The 27,204-nt window shown below is 37.4% G+C and overlaps 4 long non-coding RNA genes across 4 annotated transcripts; all 4 read left to right on the top strand.

The window, feature by feature from the left end:
* Nucleotides 1-8,168: 8,168 nt before the first annotated feature.
* Nucleotides 8,169-10,715, top strand: LOC140006227 (uncharacterized). The gene is made up of 2 exons (XR_011813863.1): nt 8,169-8,356; nt 10,514-10,715. It is a non-coding gene; the product is annotated as an uncharacterized lncRNA (long non-coding RNA).
* A 5,695-nt stretch (nt 10,716-16,410) lies between these two features.
* LOC140006228 (uncharacterized) lies at nt 16,411-18,957 on the top strand. Its single transcript, XR_011813864.1, has 2 exons — nt 16,411-16,598; nt 18,756-18,957. It is a non-coding gene; the product is annotated as an uncharacterized lncRNA (long non-coding RNA).
* A 1,574-nt stretch (nt 18,958-20,531) lies between these two features.
* On the top strand, nt 20,532-23,078 carry LOC140006229 (uncharacterized). Its single transcript, XR_011813865.1, has 2 exons — nt 20,532-20,719; nt 22,877-23,078. It is a non-coding gene; the product is annotated as an uncharacterized lncRNA (long non-coding RNA).
* Nucleotides 23,079-24,652: 1,574 nt separating this feature from the next.
* LOC140006231 (uncharacterized) lies at nt 24,653-27,199 on the top strand. The gene is made up of 2 exons (XR_011813866.1): nt 24,653-24,840; nt 26,998-27,199. It is a non-coding gene; the product is annotated as an uncharacterized lncRNA (long non-coding RNA).
* Nucleotides 27,200-27,204: the final 5 nt, after the last annotated feature.

Consider the following 27,204-nt stretch of genomic DNA (forward strand, 5'->3'; position numbering starts at 1 on the left):
GACAATTTCCTCTGGAACAACTAACCAGGGACAATTTCAAGGAAAGAAAAGGAATAGAGTAGAACCTAGGGTTTTAAAACTAGTGAAATCATTTTCTAACAATAATAAGGTTAGTTTAAGCTAAAGGAAGAAATATCGGTTTGGCAAAGTTTAAAAGTCCCAACACACGTGTGACGACCCCACCTCCCCCTAAGGCGAACCAGAGGGTTCGGCGGGCCGCCTGCCCAGCTCTCGCCGGGACTCAGTCGTTCACTACAATCCTCAAATGAATTACAATATAAATCTCAAAAATACATCACAGTCTCCAATAATTACATGTCACAAATGCAGCGGAAACTAATTCCCCAAGCGGAAATAATTCCCCAAACTATACATAAAATGATTCCAAATCCAAATTGTACAAAATATAGGCCATTCCTTCACGTGAATAAGCAAAACAAGCCCTTCCTTCGCCTTGAGCCCTGTGGAGGGGAATAAAATATTTTTGGGGTGAGCTAAAAGCTCAGCGAGTAACCAGTAAAATCAGTAATCAAATCGGTTTCACAATAGTTCATTTCAATAATGTCATAGATTAATGATGTCATAAATCAATGATGGAGTATCAATAATTCAAGAAACATTTACAATGGAAAGCGATAGCCACATTCATTAAAAGGATACGGGCCCACATGGAGCTATTTGTTTGTTCGTGTGATCCCTTAACATTTCCCCTTATTCCTCCAATCATTTAAAAATACATTTTTGTAAGTAGAATCCCTCGTTCATCCTTTTGTTCGTTCATCCCTTTTCCGGACGTTAGCCGGACTCCACCCATCCGACCATTGGCCGGACTCCGCCCATCCGGAGTAGCCGGACTACAAGGTAATACTCGAGTATACCAAATTCACCCAGGGTCACCATATCGCCCGACCGAGTCCGCTTCTGGCTCGAGTCGATCGGTAACGAAGGGCGGTGGCCAGTTCAGCCAAAAAGGCTTACATTCATGCACAAGTAACATTTAATCCTTAATCATTGAAAATTTCACATTTATTTAGGTCGAGTGCGATAAAGTACACCCTCGCCTAGAAAACTCGTTTTAACAATCAGTAAAAGCACTTAACACATTATCAATCAATAATAACAAGCCAATAAGTCAAAGAAATATAACAAACAAGGAACACTCTCATACAAGCACGCATGATATGCAAGAAAACGGTTCAAATGTAAATAACGCAAGAAAACAGTTCAAAAGTAACTTTGGAAACAGTTTAGAAGTAAATAATGCAAGAAAACAATTCAAAAGTAACTTTGGAAACAGTTTAGAAGTAAATAATGCAAGAAAACAGTTCAAAAGTAAATAATGCAGGAACGGTTCATAAATAACTTTCGAAATAGTTTGAGGTCACTCACCTCAATGGCTCAGAAATCATCCATCATATAACATTGCCTTGCTCAAATCCAAGTCTTAGATCACAAACTCAATGCAAACAAGTCCTTTAAAGTTCGGACAGCATTTCCCCTGAATTTGCTTACTTTTCCAGCCATCATGGCTTCATTATTTCCTCAGCCAGTCCCAAAGGTACACACACAACAACAAGTTCATCCAATATCCATTCAGCAAGCTCCAAGTAGTACTAGTACAAGTCAAACTAGGGAAAAGTTCGGAAATGAAAGTTAAGCTCAAAACCAGAAAAACAGTTTTGACGTCATTTTGCGGTAATGGTACCAAAGGTGTTACGATTGTCGGATGAAGGTGAAAGACCCACCGTTTCGAAGCTAAGAGACAGGGATACAATATTACAGAAGGTCACTCAACCCAGTTTGGAGTGTAACCAGGTCACAAATGCAAGATACTATACCAGAATCACAAAAACAGATTCACAGAACGCATTCTAACGGAAACATCATAACTCAGGCTCTCCAAGTCCAAATTCAGAAATTCCAAAACCAGCTGAAATATAAGAAATAGGGTTAAATTTCATAAGAAGGCCTCAACAACCAATCCAGAAGCAATTCCAGCCAAAACAACCAATTACAGGCGCAATTCTTACATTCGGGTAAAACCAGAACAGCAATAGTAATTTCGACTTTTCTCATTCTACACTACTCCGATTGACCTGAAATTTTGTAGGCACCTTTAAAATATCATTCCCTACAACTTTTATGTTGTAAGCCAAGGCCAATTCGGCCTCTAACTAGGACCTAAAAATTCGGACAGAATGTAGCTTCATGAACCCTAGGTTTTTCAATTTTCTTCCAAAACAGAAATTACTTGCAATCTTCCACTTTTTCCACCTTCTAGATGCCTTATATACCATTTCTAATCATCATAGATAGCCACACAATCATGCTTATATTAAAACAGAAAATCCCCAAAAATAATAAAACTTCATCACTTCAACCACAAATCAAGAAATAATCCATAAAAGTGCATCTTATACCACCACCAATCATGAATTGAACATCATTAGAGGAAGGAGAGGGGTCATTCACAACTCACCTTAGCAATACAAGAGATAGAGCAACTAGTCACCTTAGCTTTCCAAACAACTCCACAAAACACCTCAAGACCACTTAGCAAAGAGATTTTATGGAATGATTTGGAGTTTTATTGGTTGGATTTGAAGATTGAGCAAGAAATAGAAGGAAGAAATTGAGAGCTTTTCTTTCTTTCTTGAGCAAGAACATTCGGCCAAGAAGCTTGCAAAATGAAGAGATTTTTGGCCAATTTTAATTAAATGGTAAAGTTATGAATAGTAGTCAAACCCCAAGACTTAATCTTATGGTGACACTTGTCACCTTTTGGTTCAAAACTTATCTTTTTGTCTCTCCAATACAAATATCTTAACACCTTGTAAAATAATATCACTTAATACAAAATTCCAACAAGTTGTCAAAAATATAATGCATTTACCGCACTAGCGGGTCCCACGTCCAAAATACGCTTTTAATTTCTCAAAAACTAACCGATACTAGAAAAATCATTTTAAAACTATCTTTGCTCATAAACTTTATCTGGGGAATTTTTCTAATAAAGAAAATGTAGAAAAGGCGGGCGATTAAATAAAATAAACCCTTGAAAATTAGAAAATTTTCGGGTTCTCACACTCATACTTTTCGGGGCGTCACAACACGAGTTTCTTAACGTTAGCGTTCAATACCAAATTTTATAGTTCAATACTAGGGTAAAATATATTTAAATAGCTTGACTAAAGATACTCAAGTTCACAGGATCAAAACGGACTTCATGATTCCGATTCACATGCACATTATATCTCAGATTTGCCAATATAGTAAAATCACATTTCAACCAGCAATTTCACTAGGGCTTCATCAATCATTAGCCCTAGGTTTCAACAGATTCATTTCTAATCGAAATTTAAACAACTGACCAAGGTTTTGTCAATCATTAGCGCTTGGTATCCAACAATTACTTATTACAATAGATTAACCAAAATTTCAAATGTTTAAAGTCACTAACATGTATTTGAAACCAAGGACAGGATTTGCAACAATCTCTTATCCAAGATTGCCACCAATAATCTCATTACACGTAAACAAATGCAGATTAAACATTTTTCAGCAATTTATATTCCAAAGTATCCGTTCCAATGCCAAGAAATTCCATCGACTAAACCGCAAGTGGTTTATCAAACAACTGGAACTAATGACATGTAATTCCAGCAATTAATTCCATCAAAAATTTAACGCTCGTGAAAATCACTCAAATAGCCAAGAGCTTCATCAATCATTAGCTCTTAGCATCCAACAATCATCTGTTACAACAAATCAACTAACAACTCAACCCAAGAACATAAAAAAAATATCATGGCTAGCTCAATTCGCAACCATTCTAAGAATTCAGATTTTCCTTTTTTTATTTTCCATCCTCGGCTCATTTCAGCAACATGCATGATCCAATTAACTAACTAACTATCAATTTTAAATTCCAAAATCAGGTTTAATTCAAAATCAGGTTCGGACATCATCAAGAAAATTAACAACCAACCAGAATTCTATCAAGGTCTTCTCGGTTCGCTTGCATGCATCTAGATTCTGTTCTACTTCAATTTTTCTTGCTAATTCAAGACCGAAAAACCTCATGCAAAGCACAATCATCTAGTTTTTAGTTAGCTAAATGCATGATTGAGCTCAGATTACCTCAGATTATCGAATTAAAGCTACAAATTTCCAGCTCAAGCTCTCGGCCATGTCACCAAATTTCTAGCAGCTTTTTCCAACAATTTCAGCCAAGTTTGTCAATGATTCACTAGTTTTTACTTCAATCAAACCTCAAACCAAGCATGCATCCAAATTTCTCTAACGTATATGGGAAAATTGAAGTTTCTAAGTCACGTTACCTTATTATTATTATTTTTTTTACAAAACAAGCTGAAAGTTAGCTCTCCTTCCTTTTCTTTCTCCTCGGTCCAAGCTTGAAGAATGAGCAGCTTCCTCTCCTCCTTCACTCGCTAACTCTCTCGGCTGGAGCAAGGAAACAAGCCACTAAATGTCCCCTCCAACTTTCTCTACTTTAACTTGGTTGGTACAAGGAGCAAGCCTCCAGATTTCCTCTTAACTCTCTCTCCTTTCTCTCGGCTGAAACAGGAAGCAAGACACCAGTTTTTTTTTCTCTCCACTCTCTCTACTTTTCTCTCGGCTAAATGGAGCAAAACATAGGGAAACTCTGACTAATGTTTCTCTTAAAATTGCAGCAGCTTTCACTCTTCCTCTCGGTTGAAGCTAACAAAGTTTCTCTTCATATCCTTCACTTTAGCTCTCGGTTTTTGGTCGGTTAAAGAATGCAGAAATGGGAAAGCTATTTGGATGCTCTGTTTTCTCTCTCGGTTGTTGCTGCCTAAGAAAAAAAATGCAGAGTTCTCTCTCTCACTCTTTCCCACGGCCTTGGGTATGAAGATGGAGTGAAAGCTTTGCTCTCTGTTTTCTTTCTTTTATTTCCCCTCAGCCGTTAATATCAAGGTAGGAACACAAGGCTTCTTCAGTTAGTGGTTTGACGATTCCTAAGCTTTCCACTCAATCCATAGTCCACTGGTCGCATGGTGAATTTGCTAGAGTGAAGGGTTAGTTTAGTCCTTTAACATTATATCATTTATCTTACCAAACTGAAAATTTTCCTTAACTCACTTGTTAACTCCTAATCTTATTTCTATCTCCTTAATCTCATAAATTCTCACACATTTAATTTTTAGGAAATCAATAAAACAAGTAGCTTAGCACTAAAATATATTTAATTCATACCAGTTACGGTATACCCCATGTTTTTATTTGGTTCGTACAGTTTGTTTTATACGTTTTAAATTTAAACGTTTAATTAATCTATGAATTAGTATTTAATAATTCGAACGGCGAAAATGGAAATAATACATGCCTGGTTAATTCGAGATGGAAGAAGGCTAATTAAATCTTTTCACATCTTGTCCGAATTTTCACTTAAGTCCTCATTCGTAATCTAATTCCGAAAATTTACCCCAAATGAAATTTGACTACTTACTAGTATACTAATCTCGCAAAAATTCAATTATCGAGATTTTAACGTCCTAAGTGTAATTATAAAGAGTTTTGACCTAGAATCGATTCCATCTTAATTCTAAGGTTTCCGATGGCACTTAACATTATTAACACTTAAAATTAGCTATCGACATTCAAGGAATTAATATTAAGGCAATAAATAATCTACATCAAGAAATATTAATTTTTCTTGACAAAACTAAGTACTTTAATATTTTGGCACAATTATATTATTTATCACATAAAAATTGTTTTTACGCACTTATTTAAAGACAAGTAGAAATAATGCTAGAATTTATTAAAGAGTCAAAATGCAAGTGAAATATGCATGAATATATATATATTTTATTTTTTTTTCGGGGTTCTCACAGTCACTGAAGCTTGTGTACTTTCTTTACTTGAAACTCTCTGTTGTCACTATAACAATGGATAGCTTTAGTGATAATTATATGTTGTCACTAAACTATCTTAGAATTTTTACAACTTTGGCAATATATTAATATTAATGTTAATTTGTTTCCAATGAAACCGTTTGACTATCATACAATTTTGAGCCTCTTGATTTTCGTATAAATTGGTAATTTGACTAGTTTAGTCAATTGGTCATATTAATTTGTCCAAGAATGACTTGTTAAAGGAAAAAAAAACTAAAGACATTTTGTAGTTAATTTCCCAATACCTAAAAAATGTTAATCTATAAGAGTTTGTAAATTAAACTAGTTATTAAAGCAAATAACTCTTAAACTCTTTAGTTAATTAATTAAATCAATTTATTATATTTCTTTAATTATGTATTTTTTATTCGAAGTTAATAAATTAAATGTGAAGTTTTATGTTTGACTAATAGTAAATAAATTATTTATGAAAAAATATTTTTCTCATCTAATTGACATTTTTAAAATTTTTTAATAAGAAAGAGTCAAATTTAAGAAGTACGGTACTAAAAAAAATGTACTTTTTATGACAAGGTAATTTTTGACAAAAGTCTAATTCACCACAAAAAGTCATCTTTTATGACAAATTTCGGGTTATCGTCATGATAAAATGGACTTTCTATAACTAAGGTGTACAAGTCATCAATGAGAGTCACAGAATATCTAGGTAAGGTAATAAAACATTTTTGACTTTTATCTTCTCGCTTGTGTATTTCAGAGAACATTCACAATAAACTTTTGCCCACACAGAGGGGCCTCCCTTCTCTCATTTTGCTTCCGTATTTGCAGTAGATCTGCCATTTCTCCTGATGGGTTGTCTCTCAAAACGTCTCCGTTTTGCCTCCTATACCTCTGAGGTATTTTTTTTTTCGGCAAATCTCCCAACCAGCCGTTCCAACTTGTATCGTCGTCATCTTCGATCTATAATCAAGCACCCATCTGTGCATAGAAGTTGCGTCTCCTAGACCAGCACTACTTTTCCATTCCTATTCCAGTCAGAATTTCCATTACTCTGGCTATATCTCTTCAATGAGGTCTCCCCAAATCCCAGCCCTTCAAGCCCTAACTTGTATCCAAATTTCCCCCTCCTAAAATCTTTCAGTGGAGCTGATTTTTTGATTCCCTATACTGGTGAGCTTTTAGTTCTAGCCTTAATTCAAATCCTTGTATCATTCATTCCCGTTCAATGAATTTATTAAGTGAATATTAAAGTTGTTATTTTATTTTATTTACAGCTTACTAACTTTTTTAATTAAGGAAAGAGAGAAATTTTCTTCTCTATTTTTCTTCTTGTCTTTGTAAAAATTGTTCATGCTTTCTTTGTTTTTTAATTTAGTGTAAAAAAGTTCTTATGGGTCAGCCAGACAATGCTGGGATGTTTTGGATGAATAGTGAAAATGTTGGTGAGGAAGAATATGATTAAAAACTGTAACATCCCGAATATTAGGAGGTTGTTTGTGAAGAAAATATTAAAGTGTATTTCTTTGGGTTGATTTAAAACCTTATTTTGGTTTAAAAGACTAGAAACCCTAATATTGTAGCCAAAAACCCTAGTTTACTTGTGACTAACCGGTTTTCCTAAATCTCTCATATTTTAATTGAAACCCTAATTTTAATTACTGGAATTGGAAAATTCCTCACGTTTTCTTAAAAATTTCTTTTTATTTGAAGATTATCATTTATTAAAGCCCTACTATCCAATTATCCCATGATAAGTGTAAATAAACCTAGAAAATAAGGTTTTACGCTTTGGTTTCAAGTTTGGAGTAAAATTAGGGTTTTTGCGATTTTTCGCCGGATGAATTTTCGGTACAGAGTAAGGATTAAATTTGGAGATTAAAAGTGACTTTTAAGTGAAAAATAATATGTGAGTAGTAGCAGTAAAATAAGGTTAGTGAATGGGAAGTAAAAACCCTAGTACGTGAGTTTTTAAGAAAAACGGCGCGAACCGGCGGGTCCCTCGCACTACCGTTTGAACGCACCACTGGACCACCACTTTCTTGCACCACAAGCTTATTGATATTTGAGCCAAAATATCTTCTTATATTACAGCTAAGGGGACCGAAATTTGTGGCTTATAAGCAAGGGGAAGAAAGAGAAAAATTAGTGGCTAAGAATTGTCCAAGTGTTAGCCAAATTGTGGTCTTAATTAACTCTAACCTTCTTACTCCTTATAAGACAAAAATCAGCTTCATTTCTCTTCATTTTCTGCTGCTAAGAGCCGAGAGAGAGAGAGAGTAAGAACAAGAGAGGAAAAACAAAACTCTTCTCCATTTCTTCTTCAATCCACCAACAAAGTGAGAAATCAAACAAAAGAAACCGATTAATCTTGTCTTTGAGTGGTTAGTTAGTGTTTGGTGGTGAAAGTTTGGAAAAGGAAAGCTTGGGGCTGCTTTTAGAGACTTCTAACCAAGGTAAGAGAACTCATCTCTCTAAGTTTTGCTTTTGATTTTGTTAAATTAAGTTAGTAGTTTGATTATAGTGGTGGAATCATGGATGATTAGCATGATTTAGAGGTTTTCCCCAATTTATTTGATGAACTAGGGGTTCTGATTTTCTGCTCAATGTGATGTATGATGTGTAAATGTTGCAATTAAGGTTATATAAGGTTGTTTAGTGGTGATTAGAACCAGAAATTTGAGGAAATTACACTTAGAGCTAAAAATTCCAGATTTCTGGAAAATTTCCCAAGCATTCTGTCCGAAATTGTACCTATATGTTAGAGGCCGAATTGGCCTTTGGTCAAAGAAGGAAAGTTGTAGAGAATGGCATTTTATAGGTGCCTGTAAAATTTCAGCTCAATCGGAGCAACGGAGGTCGTGAAAAGTCCAAAATACCCTTGCTGTTTTAAGAATTTCCCAGCAGTCCGTTTCTTCAGTTCAGTCCAGTTTATCACGATTTTTGATCAGGATCCATTCTGATTTAGCTCTGGGCCAAAACATAAAAGTTGTAGTGTTCTGAAGTAGCTTTAAAATGCCTCAAAGAAAACCTGATTCGGACTTGTGTACACTGAGTTAGGTCCGCTACAGCATAATGCGTTTAAACAGCCGATGAATTGGTTTCTGGTTTAGTAGTCTGAGATTTTTACTAAGTTACATTAGGAAATGGACTAAGTGACCTTCATAAATGTTGTAGCTTTGTGTCTTAGCTTCGAAATGGCACAGGTTTCGTATTAATCCGATAAGTGTAGCCTTGGATAAGTTATTTCCGCTTGTATACGTCAAATCTGTCTTGTGCCACATTGAATTTCTGCACTTGTACTTGATGCGGTTCTTGTTGTTATGATATTGTGAGCCTATGGAACGGCTCTTGACATAAATTGCTGATATGTATGTTGTTGGGCTGTTGTTGAAGAAAAATAATGAAGCCTAAATGGCTGGAAAATTAGGTAAACACAAAGGGCATGCTGCCCAAATTTACGCTCGAGGACTATATAAATACACTTGCGACTTGGGTCGAGTTGATATGAATAGTACTTGAACCATCTAGGGTACTTGAGTCTTCTTGTTCGAGGTATATAAGTAAGGACTTGGCCGAACTTGTACCCTTGAGAAATGAAATAATGATTGCTCAAAGTACGTTTTCCCTTGTACTTTCGACTCGCATGACCATTTCAAGTATAAATGTTACAAAGTTTTATCATTTAAAAAGTGAGCGAGTATCTCACGAGTATTCTCCAAGTGAATTTCAATTTCTTGATTCTTATTGAACGAAACGTCTAAGTTTCGAACTCTAGTCATGTTTCAAAGTTCTCAAATTGAGTTTTATCGCAGATTTGGACTCCGAACTCGGAGTATAACCTGAAAGTGACCAGTAGCACTATATCTTTTGGGTGAGTGCTTTCAAATACCGAATTGAACTTGATACTTGAACTTGATACGTGACCAATCTGATTACATGTTATATACGTGAATTGTAAGGGCAAGAGTGTACTTTATCGCACTTGCCCTTACGTGATATACTTGTTTATTGTTGCAATTGACTTGATATACTTGTTTATGATGCGCGCACTTCCTGGAATTCCAGAAACCCTGTGGCGAGTTACTCTAGTCGAGCCGGCAAGGGCTTGGTCGATTGGGTAACGAACCCTGGGTCTCTTGTATCGTCGAGTGGAGTGATATCTCCTCGACTAATCGGTATACTCGAGTATTACCACCCGTGTTCTTGAGGATTTTGGGCCTAGCTGGGGGTTGAACGGTGGACGGAGAGTCGTTTAAGTGGTGTTCTACTGGATTGGTTACTTACTTGAAAGTTGACGGAGTGTCAACTACTACGGGATCAAGCTTCTGGTAATGCAATGGGAATTTGACCCCTGAGAGTCATCCGTATCCTTATACTTTGGAATGATTATTGTTTATTGGATTATTGTTTCTTTTGAAAAATTTTCTACATGCGCTCATTTTAAGATTGCTACTTGACGTGCTACTGTTCACATTTATGAACACTTTACGAACACTTTATGCTCGTTACTTTGCTATATCGAAAACTCGTACTTATAAATAATGGTCAATTTGCTATTTGGAACCTCACTGGGCTCTTAGCTCATTCCACTCCATTTGTTTTCCTTTCAGGGGTACGAGTGATGCGTGAGACTTGTAAAAGACTAGCGTAGCCTTTTGTTTGACTTTTGACTTTTTGGTCTTGTACTCGCGCTATTCCTCGAATGAAACATGTTGTACTTGGATTGTATACGTTCTGAACTAGTTTGGTGTATTGAGACTTTGTACTTCGATTTCTATTAATGTAAATTATAAGCTTGAATTGGGAATGTTATTTATGGTTCATGGATGTGTGTACGTGACTCGATTGAGATAGTGAGTGAGTCCTGGCGAGAGCTGGGCAGGCGGTCTGCCGAACCCTTTGGTACGCCTTAGGGAAAGGTGGGGTCGTCACAGATGGTATCAGAGCTCCTATCGAGCTCGTGCCGGGAGAAGGTTCTTGGACTGTGGGGATTGACTTGTTAAGTGTGGAACAATTGTCTATTGTTGGGGACCTTAGATATGTATGCTGGGTAGGAATCTCTAATATGGGTAATTTACTCTTGGGACCGGCCGGCTCGAGTTGTGAATTACCTTATTGTGGATTCTTGTACCTGAACACCCAGGAGTGTTTTCATGGACGAATCGAGTAATAGTTTGGCTAGGGTTCCTATAGAGGATGATTAGGTTGTAGTATATGTCGAGAAAGTCTCGCCAAAGACCGATTTCTTTCTTCTTCCCTTGGTTATGCTTCCTTGATGTCATTTTAAGATATTGCCCCGATTATGTTCTACCCTCCCGTCCGTCTCATTCGATTTTTCAACCAACCGGTATATGGTTAGATTATTACTTGTGTTTAGTTACTTACCCTGATCTGTTGATCTGCCTGACAGGCTATCACTTGAGTTCCAGTGAATCTGTGAGATGGCACACTTGGATCCTACTATTTAACTCAGTTTTGGCTATAGTGAGACCTGAGAGTCGGAAACGAATATATAAGGAAAATACCCTATGTTATTCGAAGTGCATGTATGAATTTCGAGAACGAAATTCTTTTAAGGAGGGGAGATTGTAACATCCAGAATATTAGGAGGTTGTTTGTGAAGAAAATATTAAAGTGTATTTCTTTGGGTTGATTTAAAACCTTATTTTGGTTTAAAAGACTAGAAACCCTAATATTGTAGCCAAAAACCCTAGTTTACTTGTGACTAACCGGTTTTCCTAAATCTCTCATATTTTAATTGAAACCCTAATTTTAATTACTGGAATTGGAAAATTCCTCACGTTTTCTTAAAAATTTCTTTTTATTTGAAGATTATCATTTATTAAAGCCCTACTATCCAATTATCCCATGATAAGTGTAAATAAACCTAGAAAATAAGGTTTTACGCTTTGGTTTCAAGTTTGGAGTAAAATTAGGGTTTTTGCGATTTTTCGCCGGATGAATTTTCGGTACAGAGTAAGGATTAAATTTGGAGATTAAAAGTGACTTTTAAGTGAAAAATAATATGTGAGTAGTAGCAGTAAAATAAGGTTAGTGAATGGGAAGTAAAAACCCTAGTACGTGAGTTTTTAAGAAAAACGGCGCGAACCGGCGGGTCCCGCGCACTACCGTTTGAACGCACCACTGGACCACCACTTTCTTGCACCACAAGCTTATTGATATTTGAGCCAAAATACCTTCTTATATTACAGCTAAGGGGACCGAAATTTGTGGCTTATAAGCAAGGGGAAGAAAGAGAAAAATTAGTGGCTAAGAATTGTCCAAGTGTTAGCCAAATTGTGGTCTTAATTAACTCTAACCTTCTTACTCCTTATAAGACAAAAATCAGCTTCATTTCTCTTCATTTTCTGCTGCTAAGAGCCGAGAGAGAGAGAGAGTAAGAACAAGAGAGGAAAAACAAAACTCTTCTCCATTTCTTCTTCAATCCACCAACAAAGTGAGAAATCAAACAAAAGAAACCGATTAATCTTGTCTTTGAGTGGTTAGTTAGTGTTTGGTGGTGAAAGTTTGGAAAAGGAAAGCTCGGGGCTGCTTTTAGAGACTTCTAACCAAGGTAAGAGAACTCATCTCTCTAAGTTTTGCTTTTGATTTTGTTAAATTAAGTTAGTAGTTTGATTATAGTGGTGGAATCATGGATGATTAGCATGATTTAGAGGTTTTCCCCAATTTATTTGATGAACTAGGGGTTCTGATTTTCTGCTCAATGTGATGTATGATGTGTAAATGTTGCAATTAAGGTTATATAAGGTTGTTTAGTGGTGATTAGAACCAGAAATTTGAGGAAATTACACTTAGAGCTAAAAATTCCAGATTTCTGGAAAATTTCCCAAGCATTCTGTCCGAAATTGTACCTATATGTTAGAGGCCGAATTGGCCTTTGGTCAAAGAAGGAAAGTTGTAGAGAATGGCATTTTATAGGTGCCTGTAAAATTTCAGCTCAATCGGAGCAACGGAGGTCGTGAAAAGTCCAAAATACCCTTGCTGTTTTAAGAATTTCCCAGCAGTCCGTTTCTTCAGTTCAGTCCAGTTTATCACGATTTTTGATCAGGATCCATTCTGATTTAGCTCTGGGCCAAAACATAAAAGTTGTAGTGTTCTGAAGTAGCTTTAAAATGCCTCAAATAAAACCTGATTCGGACTTGTGTACACTGAGTTAGGTCCGCTACAGCATAATGCGTTTAAACAGCCGATGAATTGGTTTCTGGTTTAGTAGTCTGAGATTTTTACTAAGTTACATTAGGAAATGGACTAAGTGACCTTCATAAATGTTGTAGCTTTGTGTCTTAGCTTCGAAATGGCACAGGTTTCGTATTAATCCGATAAGTGTAGCCTTGGATAAGTTATTTCCGCTTGTATACGTCAAATCTGTCTTGTGCCACATTGAATTTCTGCACTTGTACTTGATGCGGTTCTTGTTGTTATGATATTGTGAGCCTATGGAACGGCTCTTGACATAAATTGCTGATATGTATGTTGTTGGGCTGTTGTTGAAGAAAAATAATGAAGCCTAAATGGCTGGAAAATTAGGTAAACACAAAGGGCATGCTGCCCAAATTTACGCTCGAGGACTATATAAATACACTTGCGACTTGGGTCGAGTTGATATGAATAGTACTTGAACCATCTAGGGTACTTGAGTCTTCTTGTTCGAGGTATATAAGTAAGGACTTGGCCGAACTTGTACCCTTGAGAAATGAAATAATGATTGCTCAAAGTACGTTTTCCCTTGTACTTTCGACTCGCATGACCATTTCAAGTATAAATGTTACAAAGTTTTATCATTTAAAAAGTGAGCGAGTATCTCACGAGTATTCTCCAAGTGAATTTCAATTTCTTGATTCTTATTGAACGAAACGTCTAAGTTTCGAACTCTAGTCATGTTTCAAAGTTCTCAAATTGAGTTTTATCGCAGATTTGGACTCCGAACTCGGAGTATAACCTGAAAGTGACCAGTAGCACTATATCTTTTGGGTGAGTGCTTTCAAATACCGAATTGAACTTGATACTTGAACTTGATACGTGACCAATCTGATTACATGTTATATACGTGAATTGTAAGGGCAAGAGTGTACTTTATCGCACTTGCCCTTACGTGATATACTTGTTTATTGTTGCAATTGACTTGATATACTTGTTTATGATGCGCGCACTTCCTGGAATTCCAGAAACCCTGTGGCGAGTTACTCTAGTCGAGCCGGCAAGGGCTTGGTCGATTGGGTAACGAACCCTGGGTCTCTTGTATCGTCGAGTGGAGTGATATCTCCTCGACTAATCGGTATACTCGAGTATTACCACCCGTGTTCTTGAGGATTTTGGGCCCAGCTGGGGGTTGAACGGTGGACGGAGAGTCGTTTAAGTGGTGTTCTACTGGATTGGTTACTTACTTGAAAGTTGACGGAGTGTCAACTACTACGGGATCAAGCTTCTGGTAATGCAATGGGAATTTGACCCCTGAGAGTCATCCGTATCCTTATACTTTGGAATGATTATTGTTTATTGGATTATTGTTTCTTTTGAAAAATTTTCTACATGCGCTCATTTTAAGATTGCTACTTGACGTGCTACTGTTCACATTTATGAACACTTTATGAACACTTTATGCTCGTTACTTTGCTATATCGAAAACTCGTACTTATAAATAATGGTCAATTTGCTATTTGGAACCTCACTGGGCTCTTAGCTCATTCCACTCCATTTGTTTTCCTTTCAGGGGTACGAGTGATGCGTGAGACTTGTAAAAGACTAGCGTAGCCTTTTGTTTGACTTTTGACTTTTTGGTCTTGTACTCGCGCTATTCCTCGAATGAAACATGTTGTACTTGGATTGTATACGTTCTGAACTAGTTTGGTGTATTGAGACTTTGTACTTCGATTTCTATTAATGTAAATTATAAGCTTGAATTGGGAATGTTATTTATGGTTCATGGATGTGTGTACGTGACTCGATTGAGATAGTGAGTGAGTCCTGGCGAGAGCTGGGCAGGCGGTCTGCCGAACCCTTTGGTACGCCTTAGGGAAAGGTGGGGTCGTCACAGATGGTATCAGAGCTCCTATCGAGCTCGTGCCGGGAGAAGGTTCTTGGACTGTGGGGATTGACTTGTTAAGTGTGGAACAATTGTCTATTGTTGGGGACCTTAGATATGTATGCTGGGTAGGAATCTCTAATATGGGTAATTTACTCTTGGGACCGGCCGGCTCGAGTTGTGAATTACCTTATTGTGGATTCTTGTACCTGAACACCCAGGAGTGTTTTCATGGACGAATCGAGTAATAGTTTGGCTAGGGTTCCTATAGAGGATGATTAGGTTGTAGTATATGTCGAGAAAGTCTCGCCAAAGACCGATTTCTTTCTTCTTCCCTTGGTTATGCTTCCTTGATGTCATTTTAAGATATTGCCCCGATTATGTTCTACCCTCCCGTCCGTCTCATTCGATTTTTCAACCAACCGGTATATGGTTAGATTATTACTTGTGTTTAGTTACTTACCCTGATCTGTTGATCTGCCTGACAGGCTATCACTTGAGTTCCAGTGAATCTGTGAGATGGCACACTTGGATCCTACTATTTAACTCAGTTTTGGCTATAGTGAGACCTGAGAGTCGGAAACGAATATATAAGGAAAATACCCTATGTTATTCGAAGTGCATGTATGAATTTCGAGAACGAAATTCTTTTAAGGAGGGGAGATTGTAACATCCAGAATATTAGGAGGTTGTTTGTGAAGAAAATATTAAAGTGTATTTCTTTGGGTTGATTTAAAACCTTATTTTGGTTTAAAAGACTAGAAACCCTAATATTGTAGCCAAAAACCCTAGTTTACTTGTGACTAACCGGTTTTCCTAAATCTCTCATATTTTAATTGAAACCCTAATTTTAATTACTGGAATTGGAAAATTCCTCACGTTTTCTTAAAAATTTCTTTTTATTTGAAGATTATCATTTATTAAAGCCCTACTATCCAATTATCCCATGATAAGTGTAAATAAACCTAGAAAATAAGGTTTTACGCTTTGGTTTCAAGTTTGGAGTAAAATTAGGGTTTTTGCGATTTTTCGCCGGATGAATTTTCGGTACAGAGTAAGGATTAAATTTGGAGATTAAAAGTGACTTTTAAGTGAAAAATAATATGTGAGTAGTAGCAGTAAAATAAGGTTAGTGAATGGGAAGTAAAAACCCTAGTACGTGAGTTTTTAAGAAAAACGGCGCGAACCGGCGGGTCCCGCGCACTACCGTTTGAACGCACCACTGGACCACCACTTTCTTGCACCACAAGCTTATTGATATTTGAGCCAAAATACCTTCTTATATTACAGCTAAGGGGACCGAAATTTGTGGCTTATAAGCAAGGGGAAGAAAGAGAAAAATTAGTGGCTAAGAATTGTCCAAGTGTTAGCCAAATTGTGGTCTTAATTAACTCTAACCTTCTTACTCCTTATAAGACAAAAATCAGCTTCATTTCTCTTCATTTTCTGCTGCTAAGAGCCGAGAGAGAGAGAGAGTAAGAACAAGAGAGGAAAAACAAAACTCTTCTCCATTTCTTCTTCAATCCACCAACAAAGTGAGAAATCAAACAAAAGAAACCGATTAATCTTGTCTTTGAGTGGTTAGTTAGTGTTTGGTGGTGAAAGTTTGGAAAAGGAAAGCTTGGGGCTGCTTTTAGAGACTTCTAACCAAGGTAAGAGAACTCATCTCTCTAAGTTTTGCTTTTGATTTTGTTAAATTAAGTTAGTAGTTTGATTATAGTGGTGGAATCATGGATGATTAGCATGATTTAGAGGTTTTCCCCAATTTATTTGATGAACTAGGGGTTCTGATTTTCTGCTCAATGTGATGTATGATGTGTAAATGTTGCAATTAAGGTTATATAAGGTTGTTTAGTGGTGATTAGAACCAGAAATTTGAGGAAATTACACTTAGAGCTAAAAATTCCAGATTTCTGGAAAATTTCCCAAGCATTCTGTCCGAAATTGTACCTATATGTTAGAGGCCGAATTGGCCTTTGGTCAAAGAAGGAAAGTTGTAGAGAATGGCATTTTATAGGTGCCTGTAAAATTTCAGCTCAATCGGAGCAACGGAGGTCGTGAAAAGTCCAAAATACCCTTGCTGTTTTAAGAATTTCCCAGCAGTCCGTTTCTTCAGTTCAGTCCAGTTTATCACGATTTTTGATCAGGATCCATTCTGATTTAGCTCTGGGCCAAAACATAAAAGTTGTAGTGTTCTGAAGTAGCTTTAAAATGCCTCAAAGAAAACCTGATTCGGACTTGTGTACACTGAGTTAGGTCCGCTACAGCATAATGCGTTTAAACAGCCGATGAATTGGTTTCTGGTTTAGTAGTCTGAGATTTTTACTAAGTTACATTAGGAAATGGACTAAGTGACCTTCATAAATGTTGTAGCTTTGTGTCTTAGCTTCGAAATGGCACAGGTTTCGTATTAATCCGATAAGTGTAGCCTTGGATAAGTTATTTCCGCTTGTATACGTCAAATCTGTCTTGTGCCACATTGAATTTCTGCACTTGTACTTGATGCGGTTCTTGTTGTTATGATATTGTGAGCCTATGGAACGGCTCTTGACATAAATTGCTGATATGTATGTTGTTGGGCTGTTGTTGAAGAAAAATAATGAAGCCTAAATGGCTGGAAAATTAGGTAAACACAAAGGGCATGCTGCCCAAATTTACGCTCGAGGACTATATAAATACACTTGCGACTTGGGTCGAGTTGATATGAATAGTACTTGAACCATCTAGGGTACTTGAGTCTTCTTGTTCGAGGTATATAAGTAAGGACTTGGCCGAACTTGTACCCTTGAGAAATGAAATAATGATTGCTCAAAGTACGTTTTCCCTTGTACTTTCGACTCGCATGACCATTTCAAGTATAAATGTTACAAAGTTTTATCATTTAAAAAGTGAGCGAGTATCTCACGAGTATTCTCCAAGTGAATTTCAATTTCTTGATTCTTATTGAACGAAACGTCTAAGTTTCGAACTCTAGTCATGTTTCAAAGTTCTCAAATTGAGTTTTATCGCAGATTTGGACTCCGAACTCGGAGTATAACCTGAAAGTGACCAGTAGCACTATATCTTTTGGGTGAGTGCTTTCAAATACCGAATTGAACTTGATACTTGAACTTGATACGTGACCAATCTGATTACATGTTATATACGTGAATTGTAAGGGCAAGAGTGTACTTTATCGCACTTGCCCTTACGTGATATACTTGTTTATTGTTGCAATTGACTTGATATACTTGTTTATGATGCGCGCACTTCCTGGAATTCCAGAAACCCTGTGGCGAGTTACTCTAGTCGAGCCGGCAAGGGCTTGGTCGATTGGGTAACGAACCCTGGGTCTCTTGTATCGTCGAGTGGAGTGATATCTCCTCGACTAATCGGTATACTCGAGTATTACCACCCGTGTTCTTGAGGATTTTGGGCCCAGCTGGGGGTTGAACGGTGGACGGAGAGTCGTTTAAGTGGTGTTCTACTGGATTGGTTACTTACTTGAAAGTTGACGGAGTGTCAACTACTACGGGATCAAGCTTCTGGTAATGCAATGGGAATTTGACCCCTGAGAGTCATCCGTATCCTTATACTTTGGAATGATTATTGTTTATTGGATTATTGTTTCTTTTGAAAAATTTTCTACATGCGCTCATTTTAAGATTGCTACTTGACGTGCTACTGTTCACATTTATGAACACTTTATGAACACTTTATGCTCGTTACTTTGCTATATCGAAAACTCGTACTTATAAATAATGGTCAATTTGCTATTTGGAACCTCACTGGGCTCTTAGCTCATTCCACTCCATTTGTTTTCCTTTCAGGGGTACGAGTGATGCGTGAGACTTGTAAAAGACTAGCGTAGCCTTTTGTTTGACTTTTGACTTTTTGGTCTTGTACTCGCGCTATTCCTCGAATGAAACATGTTGTACTTGGATTGTATACGTTCTGAACTAGTTTGGTGTATTGAGACTTTGTACTTCGATTTCTATTAATGTAAATTATAAGCTTGAATTGGGAATGTTATTTATGGTTCATGGATGTGTGTACGTGACTCGATTGAGATAGTGAGTGAGTCCTGGCGAGAGCTGGGCAGGCGGTCTGCCGAACCCTTTGGTACGCCTTAGGGAAAGGTGGGGTCGTCACAGATGGTATCAGAGCTCCTATCGAGCTCGTGCCGGGAGAAGGTTCTTGGACTGTGGGGATTGACTTGTTAAGTGTGGAACAATTGTCTATTGTTGGGGACCTTAGATATGTATGCTGGGTAGGAATCTCTAATATGGGTAATTTACTCTTGGGACCGGCCGGCTCGAGTTGTGAATTACCTTATTGTGGATTCTTGTACCTGAACACCCAGGAGTGTTTTCATGGACGAATCGAGTAATAGTTTGGCTAGGGTTCCTATAGAGGATGATTAGGTTGTAGTATATGTCGAGAAAGTCTCGCCAAAGACCGATTTCTTTCTTCTTCCCTTGGTTATGCTTCCTTGATGTCATTTTAAGATATTGCCCCGATTATGTTCTACCCTCCCGTCCGTCTCATTCGATTTTTCAACCAACCGGTATATGGTTAGATTATTACTTGTGTTTAGTTACTTACCCTGATCTGTTGATCTGCCTGACAGGCTATCACTTGAGTTCCAGTGAATCTGTGAGATGGCACACTTGGATCCTACTATTTAACTCAGTTTTGGCTATAGTGAGACCTGAGAGTCGGAAACGAATATATAAGGAAAATACCCTATGTTATTCGAAGTGCATGTATGAATTTCGAGAACGAAATTCTTTTAAGGAGGGGAGATTGTAACATCCAGAATATTAGGAGGTTGTTTGTGAAGAAAATATTAAAGTGTATTTCTTTGGGTTGATTTAAAACCTTATTTTGGTTTAAAAGACTAGAAACCCTAATATTGTAGCCAAAAACCCTAGTTTACTTGTGACTAACCGGTTTTCCTAAATCTCTCATATTTTAATTGAAACCCTAATTTTAATTACTGGAATTGGAAAATTCCTCACGTTTTCTTAAAAATTTCTTTTTATTTGAAGATTATCATTTATTAAAGCCCTACTATCCAATTATCCCATGATAAGTGTAAATAAACCTAGAAAATAAGGTTTTACGCTTTGGTTTCAAGTTTGGAGTAAAATTAGGGTTTTTGCGATTTTTCGCCGGATGAATTTTCGGTACAGAGTAAGGATTAAATTTGGAGATTAAAAGTGACTTTTAAGTGAAAAATAATATGTGAGTAGTAGCAGTAAAATAAGGTTAGTGAATGGGAAGTAAAAACCCTAGTACGTGAGTTTTTAAGAAAAACGGCGCGAACCGGCGGGTCCCGCGCACTACCGTTTGAACGCACCACTGGACCACCACTTTCTTGCACCACAAGCTTATTGATATTTGAGCCAAAATACCTTCTTATATTACAGCTAAGGGGACCGAAATTTGTGGCTTATAAGCAAGGGGAAGAAAGAGAAAAATTAGTGGCTAAGAATTGTCCAAGTGTTAGCCAAATTGTGGTCTTAATTAACTCTAACCTTCTTACTCCTTATAAGACAAAAATCAGCTTCATTTCTCTTCATTTTCTGCTGCTAAGAGCCGAGAGAGAGAGAGAGTAAGAACAAGAGAGGAAAAACAAAACTCTTCTCCATTTCTTCTTCAATCCACCAACAAAGTGAGAAATCAAACAAAAGAAACCGATTAATCTTGTCTTTGAGTGGTTAGTTAGTGTTTGGTGGTGAAAGTTTGGAAAAGGAAAGCTTGGGGCTGCTTTTAGAGACTTCTAACCAAGGTAAGAGAACTCATCTCTCTAAGTTTTGCTTTTGATTTTGTTAAATTAAGTTAGTAGTTTGATTATAGTGGTGGAATCATGGATGATTAGCATGATTTAGAGGTTTTCCCCAATTTATTTGATGAACTAGGGGTTCTGATTTTCTGCTCAATGTGATGTATGATGTGTAAATGTTGCAATTAAGGTTATATAAGGTTGTTTAGTGGTGATTAGAACCAGAAATTTGAGGAAATTACACTTAGAGCTAAAAATTCCAGATTTCTGGAAAATTTCCCAAGCATTCTGTCCGAAATTGTACCTATATGTTAGAGGCCGAATTGGCCTTTGGTCAAAGAAGGAAAGTTGTAGAGAATGGCATTTTATAGGTGCCTGTAAAATTTCAGCTCAATCGGAGCAACGGAGGTCGTGAAAAGTCCAAAATACCCTTGCTGTTTTAAGAATTTCCCAGCAGTCCGTTTCTTCAGTTCAGTCCAGTTTATCACGATTTTTGATCAGGATCCATTCTGATTTAGCTCTGGGCCAAAACATAAAAGTTGTAGTGTTCTGAAGTAGCTTTAAAATGCCTCAAAGAAAACCTGATTCGGACTTGTGTACACTGAGTTAGGTCCGCTACAGCATAATGCGTTTAAACAGCCGATGAATTGGTTTCTGGTTTAGTAGTCTGAGATTTTTACTAAGTTACATTAGGAAATGGACTAAGTGACCTTCATAAATGTTGTAGCTTTGTGTCTTAGCTTCGAAATGGCACAGGTTTCGTATTAATCCGATAAGTGTAGCCTTGGATAAGTTATTTCCGCTTGTATACGTCAAATCTGTCTTGTGCCACATTGAATTTCTGCACTTGTACTTGATGCGGTTCTTGTTGTTATGATATTGTGAGCCTATGGAACGGCTCTTGACATAAATTGCTGATATGTATGTTGTTGGGCTGTTGTTGAAGAAAAATAATGAAGCCTAAATGGCTGGAAAATTAGGTAAACACAAAGGGCATGCTGCCCAAATTTACGCTCGAGGACTATATAAATACACTTGCGACTTGGGTCGAGTTGATATGAATAGTACTTGAACCATCTAGGGTACTTGAGTCTTCTTGTTCGAGGTATATAAGTAAGGACTTGGCCGAACTTGTACCCTTGAGAAATGAAATAATGATTGCTCAAAGTACGTTTTCCCTTGTACTTTCGACTCGCATGACCATTTCAAGTATAAATGTTACAAAGTTTTATCATTTAAAAAGTGAGCGAGTATCTCACGAGTATTCTCCAAGTGAATTTCAATTTCTTGATTCTTATTGAACGAAACGTCTAAGTTTCGAACTCTAGTCATGTTTCAAAGTTCTCAAATTGAGTTTTATCGCAGATTTGGACTCCGAACTCGGAGTATAACCTGAAAGTGACCAGTAGCACTATATCTTTTGGGTGAGTGCTTTCAAATACCGAATTGAACTTGATACTTGAACTTGATACGTGACCAATCTGATTACATGTTATATACGTGAATTGTAAGGGCAAGAGTGTACTTTATCGCACTTGCCCTTACGTGATATACTTGTTTATTGTTGCAATTGACTTGATATACTTGTTTATGATGCGCGCACTTCCTGGAATTCCAGAAACCCTGTGGCGAGTTACTCTAGTCGAGCCGGCAAGGGCTTGGTCGATTGGGTAACGAACCCTGGGTCTCTTGTATCGTCGAGTGGAGTGATATCTCCTCGACTAATCGGTATACTCGAGTATTACCACCCGTGTTCTTGAGGATTTTGGGCCCAGCTGGGGGTTGAACGGTGGACGGAGAGTCGTTTAAGTGGTGTTCTACTGGATTGGTTACTTACTTGAAAGTTGACGGAGTGTCAACTACTACGGGATCAAGCTTCTGGTAATGCAATGGGAATTTGACCCCTGAGAGTCATCCGTATCCTTATACTTTGGAATGATTATTGTTTATTGGATTATTGTTTCTTTTGAAAAATTTTCTACATGCGCTCATTTTAAGATTGCTACTTGACGTGCTACTGTTCACATTTATGAACACTTTATGAACACTTTATGCTCGTTACTTTGCTATATCGAAAACTCGTACTTATAAATAATGGTCAATTTGCTATTTGGAACCTCACTGGGCTCTTAGCTCATTCCACTCCATTTGTTTTCCTTTCAGGGGTACGAGTGATGCGTGAGACTTGTAAAAGACTAGCGTAGCCTTTTGTTTGACTTTTGACTTTTTGGTCTTGTACTCGCGCTATTCCTCGAATGAAACATGTTGTACTTGGATTGTATACGTTCTGAACTAGTTTGGTGTATTGAGACTTTGTACTTCGATTTCTATTAATGTAAATTATAAGCTTGAATTGGGAATGTTATTTATGGTTCATGGATGTGTGTACGTGACTCGATTGAGATAGTGAGTGAGTCCTGGCGAGAGCTGGGCAGGCGGTCTGCCGAACCCTTTGGTACGCCTTAGGGAAAGGTGGGGTCGTCACAGATGGTATCAGAGCTCCTATCGAGCTCGTGCCGGGAGAAGGTTCTTGGACTGTGGGGATTGACTTGTTAAGTGTGGAACAATTGTCTATTGTTGGGGACCTTAGATATGTATGCTGGGTAGGAATCTCTAATATGGGTAATTTACTCTTGGGACCGGCCGGCTCGAGTTGTGAATTACCTTATTGTGGATTCTTGTACCTGAACACCCAGGAGTGTTTTCATGGACGAATCGAGTAATAGTTTGGCTAGGGTTCCTATAGAGGATGATTAGGTTGTAGTATATGTCGAGAAAGTCTCGCCAAAGACCGATTTCTTTCTTCTTCCCTTGGTTATGCTTCCTTGATGTCATTTTAAGATATTGCCCCGATTATGTTCTACCCTCCCGTCCGTCTCATTCGATTTTTCAACCAACCGGTATATGGTTAGATTATTACTTGTGTTTAGTTACTTACCCTGATCTGTTGATCTGCCTGACAGGCTATCACTTGAGTTCCAGTGAATCTGTGAGATGGCACACTTGGATCCTACTATTTAACTCAGTTTTGGCTATAGTGAGACCTGAGAGTCGGAAACGAATATATAAGGAAAATACCCTATGTTATTCGAAGTGCATGTATGAATTTCGAGAACGAAATTCTTTTAAGGAGGGGAGATTGTAACATCCAGAATATTAGGAGGTTGTTTGTGAAGAAAATATTAAAGTGTATTTCTTTGGGTTGATTTAAAACCTTATTTTGGTTTAAAAGACTAGAAACCCTAATATTGTAGCCAAAAACCCTAGTTTACTTGTGACTAACCGGTTTTCCTAAATCTCTCATATTTTAATTGAAACCCTAATTTTAATTACTGGAATTGGAAAATTCCTCACGTTTTCTTAAAAATTTCTTTTTATTTGAAGATTATCATTTATTAAAGCCCTACTATCCAATTATCCCATGATAAGTGTAAATAAACCTAGAAAATAAGGTTTTACGCTTTGGTTTCAAGTTTGGAGTAAAATTAGGGTTTTTGCGATTTTTCGCCGGATGAATTTTCGGTACAGAGTAAGGATTAAATTTGGAGATTAAAAGTGACTTTTAAGTGAAAAATAATATGTGAGTAGTAGCAGTAAAATAAGGTTAGTGAATGGGAAGTAAAAACCCTAGTACGTGAGTTTTTAAGAAAAACGGCGCGAACCGGCGGGTCCCGCGCACTACCGTTTGAACGCACCACTGGACCACCACTTTCTTGCACCACAAGCTTATTGATATTTGAGCCAAAATATCTTCTTATATTACAGCTAAGGGGACCGAAATTTGTGGCTTATAAGCAAGGGGAAGAAAGAGAAAAATTAGTGGCTAAGAATTGTCCAAGTGTTAGCCAAATTGTGGTCTTAATTAACTCTAACCTTCTTACTCCTTATAAGACAAAAATCAGCTTCATTTCTCTTCATTTTCTGCTGCTAAGAGCCGAGAGAGAGAGAGAGTAAGAACAAGAGAGGAAAAACAAAACTCTTCTCCATTTCTTCTTCAATCCACCAACAAAGTGAGAAATCAAACAAAAGAAACCGATTAATCTTGTCTTTGAGTGGTTAGTTAGTGTTTGGTGGTGAAAGTTTGGAAAAGGAAAGCTTGGGGCTGCTTTTAGAGACTTCTAACCAAGGTAAGAGAACTCATCTCTCTAAGTTTTGCTTTTGATTTTGTTAAATTAAGTTAGTAGTTTGATTATAGTGGTGGAATCATGGATGATTAGCATGATTTAGAGGTTTTCCCCAATTTATTTGATGAACTAGGGGTTCTGATTTTCTGCTCAATGTGATGTATGATGTGTAAATGTTGCAATTAAGGTTATATAAGGTTGTTTAGTGGTGATTAGAACCAGAAATTTGAGGAAATTACACTTAGAGCTAAAAATTCCAGATTTCTGGAAAATTTCCCAAGCATTCTGTCCGAAATTGTACCTATATGTTAGAGGCCGAATTGGCCTTTGGTCAAAGAAGGAAAGTTGTAGAGAATGGCATTTTATAGGTGCCTGTAAAATTTCAGCTCAATCGGAGCAACGGAGGTCGTGAAAAGTCCAAAATACCCTTGCTGTTTTAAGAATTTCCCAGCAGTCCGTTTCTTCAGTTCAGTCCAGTTTATCACGATTTTTGATCAGGATCCATTCTGATTTAGCTCTGGGCCAAAACATAAAAGTTGTAGTGTTCTGAAGTAGCTTTAAAATGCCTCAAAGAAAACCTGATTCGGACTTGTGTACACTGAGTTAGGTCCGCTACAGCATAATGCGTTTAAACAGCCGATGAATTGGTTTCTGGTTTAGTAGTCTGAGATTTTTACTAAGTTACATTAGGAAATGGACTAAGTGACCTTCATAAATGTTGTAGCTTTGTGTCTTAGCTTCGAAATGGCACAGGTTTCGTATTAATCCGATAAGTGTAGCCTTGGATAAGTTATTTCCGCTTGTATACGTCAAATCTGTCTTGTGCCACATTGAATTTCTGCACTTGTACTTGATGCGGTTCTTGTTGTTATGATATTGTGAGCCTATGGAACGGCTCTTGACATAAATTGCTGATATGTATGTTGTTGGGCTGTTGTTGAAGAAAAATAATGAAGCCTAAATGGCTGGAAAATTAGGTAAACACAAAGGGCATGCTGCCCAAATTTACGCTCGAGGACTATATAAATACACTTGCGACTTGGGTCGAGTTGATATGAATAGTACTTGAACCATCTAGGGTACTTGAGTCTTCTTGTTCGAGGTATATAAGTAAGGACTTGGCCGAACTTGTACCCTTGAGAAATGAAATAATGATTGCTCAAAGTACGTTTTCCCTTGTACTTTCGACTCGCATGACCATTTCAAGTATAAATGTTACAAAGTTTTATCATTTAAAAAGTGAGCGAGTATCTCACGAGTATTCTCCAAGTGAATTTCAATTTCTTGATTCTTATTGAACGAAACGTCTAAGTTTCGAACTCTAGTCATGTTTCAAAGTTCTCAAATTGAGTTTTATCGCAGATTTGGACTCCGAACTCGGAGTATAACCTGAAAGTGACCAGTAGCACTATATCTTTTGGGTGAGTGCTTTCAAATACCGAATTGAACTTGATACTTGAACTTGATACGTGACCAATCTGATTACATGTTATATACGTGAATTGTAAGGGCAAGAGTGTACTTTATCGCACTTGCCCTTACGTGATATACTTGTTTATTGTTGCAATTGACTTGATATACTTGTTTATGATGCGCGCACTTCCTGGAATTCCAGAAACCCTGTGGCGAGTTACTCTAGTCGAGCCGGCAAGGGCTTGGTCGATTGGGTAACGAACCCTGGGTCTCTTGTATCGTCGAGTGGAGTGATATCTCCTCGACTAATCGGTATACTCGAGTATTACCACCCGTGTTCTTGAGGATTTTGGGCCCAGCTGGGGGTTGAACGGTGGACGGAGAGTCGTTTAAGTGGTGTTCTACTGGATTGGTTACTTACTTGAAAGTTGACGGAGTGTCAACTACTACGGGATCAAGCTTCTGGTAATGCAATGGGAATTTGACCCCTGAGAGTCATCCGTATCCTTATACTTTGGAATGATTATTGTTTATTGGATTATTGTTTCTTTTGAAAAATTTTCTACATGCGCTCATTTTAAGATTGCTACTTGACGTGCTACTGTTCACATTTATGAACACTTTATGAACACTTTATGCTCGTTACTTTGCTATATCGAAAACTCGTACTTATAAATAATGGTCAATTTGCTATTTGGAACCTCACTGGGCTCTTAGCTCATTCCACTCCATTTGTTTTCCTTTCAGGGGTACGAGTGATGCGTGAGACTTGTAAAAGACTAGCGTAGCCTTTTGTTTGACTTTTGACTTTTTGGTCTTGTACTCGCGCTATTCCTCGAATGAAACATGTTGTACTTGGATTGTATACGTTCTGAACTAGTTTGGTGTATTGAGACTTTGTACTTCGATTTCTATTAATGTAAATTATAAGCTTGAATTGGGAATGTTATTTAT

The sequence above is a fragment of the Coffea arabica genome, chromosome 5e (genome assembly GCF_036785885.1).
Source record: "Coffea arabica cultivar ET-39 chromosome 5e, Coffea Arabica ET-39 HiFi, whole genome shotgun sequence".
In the NCBI taxonomy this organism is placed as follows: Eukaryota; Viridiplantae; Streptophyta; class Magnoliopsida; order Gentianales; family Rubiaceae; genus Coffea; species Coffea arabica.